At 42.5% G+C, this 9413-nt stretch overlaps 1 non-coding gene across 1 annotated transcript; it reads right to left on the bottom strand.

Annotated features, from left to right (window-relative positions):
- Positions 1-233: 233 nt before the first annotated feature.
- Positions 234-337, bottom strand: LOC142438281 (U6 spliceosomal RNA). The gene has a single exon (XR_012782686.1). It is a non-coding gene; the product is annotated as a U6 spliceosomal RNA (small nuclear RNA).
- Positions 338-9413: the final 9076 nt, after the last annotated feature.

The following is a 9413-nucleotide window of genomic DNA, read 5'->3' as shown; positions in this document are numbered from 1 at the left end:
TTAACTGATCATAGCATATCATCTCATTCCATAGTTCAATCACGCCAAGCTGTATTTATTGTACAATTGCAACCACAGTTTCTAAACATTATTTCCTTTCTGGATTCCTTGTCTTCATCTCCCTTTCAGCTACCCACACCACCACTGAACGCCCACCCCCCAGTGGCCCCCCCCAGAAATGCTTACTCTACTTGCTGCCCTTATAGGTTCCTCAGTCCTTGTTTTTATATATTGAAAAACAGAAAAATAAAATTATGGAACACTTCGTCCTTGTGCAGGGATCATGCTAACCTCTGCATCATTCCAATTTGAGTGTCTGTGCTGCCGAAGCAAGCCCGCAAAGTAACATTCTTGCTTTTCAATACTCTAACAAGGTCTTGTGCAGTGGATTTAGTCAATGCACTTGTGTATTGAAGGCTGTTCATGGTTTTCCTACAATCCGTGTGTCATGTTCTGCATGTAGTCCTGCTTTTTGGACTACTTGCTCAACATACAGATTGAATAAGTAGGATGAAAGGATACAGTCCTCATTTTAAAGCGTACAATATTACCTTGTTCCCTTTAGATGAATGCCTTTTGGTCTGCATATAGGTTCTGCGTGAGCAGAATTCAATGTTCTTGAATTTCTAATCTATACTGTATCATATTTTTATGATCTACCAGTCCAATAAAACACTGGTAAATACCTTTCTGATATTTTCTTCTTTCAGTCAAGATCTAGCAGGAACACCAATGATATCTATTGTTCCACATTTTCTCTTGAATCTGGTTTGAATTTGGGATATTTCCCTGTTACCATTACAATTGTTTTTAAATCATCTTCACTATAATTGTAATTTCATTTGATAGTAATAATGTTTATCAATAATTTCCTCATTCTGTCAGATTACTTTTCTTTGGAATGAGCACAAATATGAATCTCTTTCAGTTGATTGGCCAAATAATTGTCTCCCAAAGTTTTTGCCAGAGACAAGTGAGTTCTTCCAGGATTAAATCCATTTGTTGAAACATCTCAGCTGATATTCCATCAATTCCTGGAACATTGTTCTTTGTCAATGCCTTCAGGGCAGCGTGGACTTCTTCCTTCAATATCGTTGGTTCTTGATTATATGTGACCTCATGAAATGCTTCCATGTCGCACAATGCTTTGGGGGTACATTGACTGTGTTTTCTTTCCATTTCTTTTGATGCGTCCTGGACCATTCAATATTTTTTCCCATAGAATCCTTCAATATTCCAAAGATTGACTTTTTCCCCTTCAGCTCTTTCAGCTTGAGAAACTCGAAGTGTGTTTTCCCTTCTGGTTTTCTAACTCCGGGTTTTTGCAGTTTTTCTTTTCAAGCTCCTCTGAGTTTTTCAGTTCTGCTTTTGCGCATCATGCCTTCGATCCACGTTAGCTGCTCTGTACTCAAGCGCTGGTTTCAACTGTCTTCTGACAGCTGTCTTTCCTTGTCTTTCCAATGATCGTTTTCTTTCTTTGTGTCTTATGTCCCTGATATCATCCCTCAACCTGTCTGGTCTTTGATCATTAGTGTTCAATTTGTCAAATCCATTTTTGAGATGATCTCTAAATTCAAATACCCTGGTGGCATTTGAAATGGCAATGTTATAGCTTCCAGCATCACAGCAACACACAAGCCACCACCCAGTGTGACAAACAGACAGATGGGAGGTGGTGAAAATCTTTCCAATTGGGCTTTTAGTCTTTGTGTTCTCTCAGATAGGGGGTTTACTTTGACTCTCATGAAATTGTTTTAATTTTTGCAGCTCCAACCTGAACTTGCATATGAGCAATTAGTGGTCTGTTCTTCAGTCAATCCCTGGCCTTGTTCTGGCGGATCATACTGAGCTTCTTCATGGTCTCCTTCTACAGAAGTAGTTGTTTTGATCCTTGCGTAATTCCTCTAACAAAGACCAAATGTTGCCATTATGTTGTTAGAAAATGATATGTACTGTCAGCATGTCTTTGGTCTTGTAAAATTCTATCATTTAATATCCAGAATTGTTTGGATCATTAAGACCGTATTTTCCAACTATCAATCCTTCTTTGTTTCCAACTTTAAAAAACCTGAACAATTTCAGATGGCAAGAGCTGGTAAAAATCTCTGTTTCTCCCTCTCTGACATTATTGACCGGTGATTCAGTGTAAGTAATAGTTGTACTAACCTCAGGCATATGACTGTAATCCTGCGGCTGGCAGATTTGAGGACAGACTTGGAAGTGTTCTTTTGTGACTATGGATACGGTGCTTTCCTCTTCAATGGATCACGCCCCTTCCAGTGACACTTATGATTGTTTGTAAAAGATGACCAATGCTAGTCTATTTCAGCCCACTCATGCCCAAGGTATTGCTCCTTAAGGCTGCTATTTAATGTTGACAACTTTCAACTTCCCTTGATTCATACTTCATATTATTCTAATCACTTTATTATTTTTTATGAACAGATTCCAGTGATTAATGGACGTTTTCAACTGTCCCTACAGTTCAGTCATCATGAAATCAGCAAATGAACAGCTCAGCTCTATTGCATCCATGACATTAGGTCAGCTCTTCCCCGGTCATATGCCGAGTACCTCCCGGACCCAGGGAGTCTTCTGGCACTGTCTCAGACGAGTCTCCATTGCCATTTATAAGGCTTCCCCTGGCCTTAACGTTTTTTTTTCCCTTCAGAAGCATATTATCATGTCCTTTCCCTCAATCTGTCTTACTCTGAACGCTCTGCTGTCATCTGCTCACCACGGCTGACCTTGTTGGTATTGGAAATACCAGTGGCACACTGCCAACTTCTCAGCAACACACACACTACCACGGTAAGGCAACTATGAAAATCTTTACCAACTGTCCCATCTTTCAATTTTGCATCATTTCAGTTAGTGGGTGATTAAAAGTGGATCATGCAATACCATTCCATTTACTTAGTGTAGTGCCTTTCCCCAATGGATGTATCTAATAGCTGAGCTGACATCGTCCCATAATCCCCTGGAAAAGCGGAGAAGAAGTAGGGATTCGAATTCATGCTTCACAGAGAATGAAATCAAATTGCCAAGGTTACTGACGCTTAACTCATGCTTAACAGACATGTGCCATTTGCCAAGCGTTTGCTATAAACACTCTTATTGCATGATCTCTTATATTGCTACTGTGATTACCTTCTGATTGCCACTCATGAAAATGACGCTGGGAGAGATAAGTCACTTGCCCACAATGACAGAACTGGAAAATTATGGAACCGAGCTGTAAGCTTAGATCTGTCAAACCCAGGATCCCTTTTCCCCAAGGTCAGCCTCGTCCCCTACCCCGCGCTCTTTGTGCACGCACTAGCTCACCGGCAGACTTCCGTTTAAAGGGCGCCTGGAGCCTCCCCAGTGACGCTCAGGGAGCACAGTGGACTGGCATTTTCAACGCAGCATGTCATCCCTGGTCTGAAGAACAGAGAGGGCAGGTGTGCTGATTTGTATTCTACAGGGGGGATTGAAGCTCAAAGCTTGGACGAGAGCCCCTTTCTTCTCGAATGCCCCGCTGCTGTTCCCTGTGAGGGACCGAGCAGGGCTTGTAGAATGTAAGGGTCTGGATGCTTGAACTCGTGAACAGGAAATGAGGCTGCAAATGCTCAGAGAATGAAATGGAAATACACTTTCTTCTTCTTCTTCTTTTTTTTTTTTTTTTAGAATTTTGGGCCAAGTGGCCTCTTTCTGTCCTGCCCTTCCCTGTGTCCTTCCCGTCTCCATGGAAACGCCAAATCAATGCAGCATATGTTGATTCATGTTTCTACTGTTACTAGGAAGCTACGAAGTGGAAATTGCTTTTAAAAGATTTGTGGAAGAGCATTAGCAAGCAGAACAGAGTCCAAATCTAATATCCAAATGACCGCTTTATTAAAAGCTTTTAATATGGTCCTATCCTAGGTGGTATGTTGATTCAATCAGCACACAAGGGCCATTCGGCAATAAACCTCCTCCATGACCATGACTTTTACAAATATGATATTGCAGATTTAAACGCCCTTCATATTCAACTTCATTACATCCTCAGCGGCCCGACAGGGCCCGTATGGGGCTCCTTTTGCTCTGATTAATTTCACCTTGCCCTGACCAGGTTGTTGGGAATGATAGTTTGCAGGTGCTGTGGCCCTGTCAGTGTGTCAGCGCCAGTGACTTCTCCATCTTCACCTGGGATGGCAGACATCTACCGTGTGTCTGTCATAGAGATTCTCAGCTGTTTTTCAGATTTTTTTTCTTCTCAGGCACGCAGAGTCAAATCCAGCAGACGTTTATTAAACATCTCCTATGTGCACGGCAATGGCAATTGGTAGGCAGGGACGTAAGCCACAGAGTCTGTCTCTTTGGAGTGTGTCGACTGCTGGCGTCAGAAAACATAAATCACAAGGCTAAACTAGAGAGCGTGCTGCTCGCGGTGGGAGAAACACACAGCTATGTGGTGGCGCTGGGTGTCGGAGTTCCTACCGGCTGAAGCAGAGCTCAGCATGATTTGGAAGGAGGTTGGAGGTACGCTGTTTAGAGAAGGAGCTGGCAGTTGCCAGGCTGGTTCAAGGTGGGCACAGGAGGTCTGAGGGGCTCTTCTAAGCAGAGGAACAGTCCGGGGAATCGGGCGTGTGTGTCTGTATGTGTGTTTGTGCAATGGCAATGAGGAGTGGTTAGACAAATAGATTCGATGTACAGAGGGTTTTAGAGCAGTGGTTCTCAACCTGTGGGTCATGACCCCTTTGGGGGTCGAACGACCCTTTCACAGGGCCAACCGATTCATCACAGTAGCAAAATTACAGTTCTGAGGTATCAACAGAAATAATTTTATGTTTGGGGGTCACCACGATATGAGGAACTGTATTAAAGGGTCGCAGCATTAGGAAGGTTGAGAACCACTGCTCTAGAGTGTCAAGTGGAGTTCCTAAAGAGTACAAATGATGAACTAGCCATAAGGTTTGCGGACGTGAGCCCATTCAGCAGCACCTTAGAAAAGAAAAATTTCCTTCAGAAAAAGTAGCCATTGAAAACCCCGTGGAGGACAGATCTTCTGTGACCCATGCGGTGGTGGTACATTGTCATTGTGTACTTACTGGTAATCAGTTGGTAGGGTATCAGGCAGGGCAAGGAACTGCCATGGGGCCAACAGGATTGTCATATAGTCGCATCACCTTGTGGTCCCTGCTTGGTGGGAGCATATGACGCTCGTTCTGTTTGTGAGAACATTTGCAGGGTGAGCAGGAGAAGAGGAGGCTGGAAGATGGCTATTTAGGAGTCAGTGGGGTTGGCGTGGTCTGTGCCAAGAGCTGAGTGAGGCCCACGAGGTGTTGGTGTCAGTGGATGGGAGGGGATGAACTTAAGAGAGATTTCAGAAATATAGTGACAAGGTTTGGAAGTCAATTCATCAAGGCGAATGGAGGAATTGAAGCCAAGAAGACTTGCAGGTTGGAGCCCGAGGGACTGACTAGGGCAGAAGTGAGCCCATGGAATCCTGGGGCACAATGGCTTAGTGCCCAGCTGCTGGGCTGAAACTTGGTAGTTTAAACCCACAAGTCACTCCCTGGGAGAAGAGACCTGGTGATTTATTTCCAGAAAGAATACGGTCTAGGGAAACCTATGGGGCAGTTCTCCTGTCACATGGGGTCACTGTGAGTCAGAACAGAGCAAGGGGTCTACATGGTTTGAAATCAGGAAAGGCAGGTATCAGGCTTGTATCCTTTCAGGTAATTTATTCAATCCGTATGCCGAGCAAGCCATCAGAGACGGTGGACTGTATGAAGCAGAACAGGGAATCAGGATTTGTAGAAGGCTTACTGACAACCTGCCACATGCAGATGGCATGACCTTGCTGAAAGTGACGTCGAGCGCTGACTGATGAAGATAAAAAGAAAACTACAGGGAAGCATAGCTCAATAAAAATAACACAAAATCGTCACAACGGGACCTGTACGCGACATTATTATGAACGGAGAAAAGTTTGAAGTGGCCCAAGATTTCGTTTTACTTGGTTCTACAATCAACACTCATGGCCTCAATGATTGAGAAATCAAAGGATGTAGTTTATTGGGCAAATCTGTTGCAAAATACCTCCTTATAGTGTTAAAGAGCAAATATGTTATTTTTAAGATAGAGGTGTGCCTGATCCAAATCATGATGTTTCCAGTCACCTTATATTTATGGGAAAGATGGTCAATGATAAAGGAAGACTTAAGAAGAATATCTATCGGAATACAAGGAAATCCAAACACTACAAGTCTTATTCAACTGTATCCACCTACCACTAAAACTAGAGAAAAGAAATAGAAAATTCTACCAACATTTTCAATCTGAAATTGATCAATTACATGCTTACAATCCAATACATATTGTTGGTGATTGGAATGCAAAAGTTGGAAACAAAGAGGAACAATAGTTGGAAAATACGATCTTGGTGATAGAAACAAGACTGTAGATTTCATATAGAATTTTGAAAGGCCAATGATTTCTTCATAGCAGATACCTAATTTTCAACAACATGAAAGGTCACTCTGTATATGGACTTCTTCAGAACGAATACACAAAAATCAAATTGACTACCTCTGTTGGCAGAAACAATGGAGAAGCTCAATATCAGCAGCTAAAACCAGTCCAGGAGCTGACTGGAACAGATAATCAATTACTCATATGTAAATTCAGGTTAAAGAAAATCAAAGAAAATTCATGCGAGTCAAGCTATGACCTTGAGTCTATCCCATATGAATTTCAAGAACATCTTAAAGAGAGATTTGATGCATTAAATACTAATGATAGAAAACCCGATGAGCTGTGGGGTGACATCAAGAACATCACTCATGAAGAAAGCAAAAGCTCATTTAAAAGGCGGCAAAGAAAGGAAAAGATCAAAGTGAATGTCAGAAGAGACTCTGAAACTTCCTCTTAGTCAGAGTAGCTAAGACACATGGAAGAAATGATGAGAACAGAACAGAACATTTCAAAGGGCAGCTTGAAAAGACAAAGTCAAATATTATAATGAAGTGCACAAAGACCTAGAGTTAGAAAACCAAAAATGAAGAACATGCCCAGCGTATCTAAAATTAAAAGAACACAAGAAAAAAATTCAAGCCTTGAGTTGAAACACTGAATGATTCTATGGGGGAAATAATGAATGATGCAAGAATCATCCAAATAAGATGGAAAGAATACAGAATCACTGTATCAAAAAGAACTAGTTGACTTTCAGCCAATTCAAGAGGTAGTTTATGAACAAGAACCAAAAGCACTGAAGGAAGAAGGTCAAGCTGCTCTGATCTGAAAGCATTACTCAAAACCATCGCTCCAAGAATTGATGGAATACCAACTGATATATTTCAACAAGCTGATGAAACACTGGAACACTCACTCACCCATGCCATGAGATATGGAAGACAGTTACATGAGTAACTACCTGGAAGAGATTCATTTGTGTACCCATTCTAAAGACAGGTGACTCAACAGAATGCTCAAGTTATAAAACAATATCATTAATATCACATTTAAGCGAAATTTTGCTGAAGATCAACAACAGAGGCAGCAGTATATTTATGGGGAGATTGCGAGGTTCAAATTGGATTCAGAAGATGATGTATAAGTAGAGATACCATTGCTGATGTCAGATGGACCTTGACTCAAAGCAGAGAACACCAGAAAAATGTTCCCTTGTGTTTCATTGACTGTACCAAGTCATTCGACTGTGCGGACCATCATAAACCACAGACAGTCTTGAGAAGAATGGGACTTCAACTAGAGCACTTCATTGTCCTCATGAAGAATCTGCACACGGATCAGGAGGCAGAAGTGGGAACAGAGCAAGGGGATACTGCAGGGTTTAAAATCAAGATGTGAGTCAGGGTTGTATCCACTCACCATACTTACTCAAGCTGTATACTGAGGAAATCATCAGAACAGCTGGATGGTATGAAGGAGAATATGGCATCACGATCGGAGGAAGGCTTATTAGCAACCTGTAATGTGCAGATGACACCACCTTGCTTCCGGAAAGTGAGGACTTGAAGCAGACACTTGCTGACGAAGACCAAGGATTGTAGCCTTCATTACGGAATACAACTCAACATAAAGAAAACCAAAATCCTTACAACTTGACCCATGGATATCATCATGATAAATGAAGAAAAGAATGAAGTTGTCAAGGATTTCCTCTTGCTTGGATCCACGATCCATGTTCATGGAAGCAGAATTCAAGTGATCAAAAGACATATTGCGTTGGGTAGGTCTGCTGTAGAAGACCTCGTTAAAATGTTGAAAAGCAAGGGTGTTACTTTGAGGATTAAGAGGCGTCTGATCCAAGCCATGGCATTTTCACTGGACTCATGTGCATGTGAACGTTGGACATTGATAAAGAAACACCAAGAAGAATTGATGTATTTGTGCTCTGGTGCTGGCAAAGAATATTCAAGGTACCAGAGAGCGCCAAAAGAAACGCAGCCAGAATGCTCTTTAGAGGCAAGCACGGTGAGGCTCCATCTCTTGTACTTTGGACAGGTTATCAAGAAAGAGCTGTCCCTGGAGAAGGACATGGTGGCTGATAAAGTGGAGGGCCAGTGAACAAGGAGGATCTCGATAAGATAAACTAACGGAGTGACTGCAACAATGGGATCCAGCATAAGAACAATTGTGACGTCCCAGAACCAGGCTGGATTCTAGTTTGCATACAATCAGAACCAAGTCAACTGCACCTAATGACAGTAAGAAGAACGGGTGCTTTTCATGTACAGTGTTGGTGGAAAATATAGACTATCCCATGGATTGCCAGATGAAGAGACAAATGTCTCTCGGAACAAGGACCATTGCAACGTTCCTTAGATGTGAGGAGAACACGACTTTGACTCTCATGTTTTAGGGATATTGTCAAAGGGGGACAGTCCTTGGAGCAGGAGATCATGCTTGGCAAAGTGGGGGGTCAGTGAAAGAGGAAGACCCGCAATGAGATGAACTGACTCCGTGGCTACAATGATGGGGCTCAAACACAGCCACACTGTGGTTGGTGCAGGACCAGGTGGTATTTCTGTGCTGGTGTACATAGAACCCCATGATTTTCAACGGATTCAATAGCACCTAATGACATTTTCATCCCTTACACATTTTGCATTGGTTCACTGCCTTTCTGTGACTCTATTAGTTTCTGAAGGATAATTTTAGATTCTGAGACCGGGTTAATAGTGGTCAGCTTCCATCTGAGTCTTGGGCCATTTTCCCGTAGCCGTCTTCTCGGCAGCTGTAAATCCTGGGTGGCAAAGTGAGACGTGTGAGACAGGGAAACAGTCTTCATTCCACTATTTCAGCGCTGGTAGACAAGGGTCCCACGATGGCAAGTGCCCATGAGAGACACAGGTGTGGCTGAAAGCACAGATTTGATATTGGATATTTGCTCTGCTACTGACCGATGACTTATCGCA

The sequence above is a fragment of the Tenrec ecaudatus genome, chromosome 1 (assembly GCF_050624435.1).
Source record: "Tenrec ecaudatus isolate mTenEca1 chromosome 1, mTenEca1.hap1, whole genome shotgun sequence".
Taxonomy (NCBI): Eukaryota; Metazoa; Chordata; class Mammalia; order Afrosoricida; family Tenrecidae; genus Tenrec; species Tenrec ecaudatus.
This window is presented reverse-complemented; position numbering and strand designations above follow the sequence as displayed.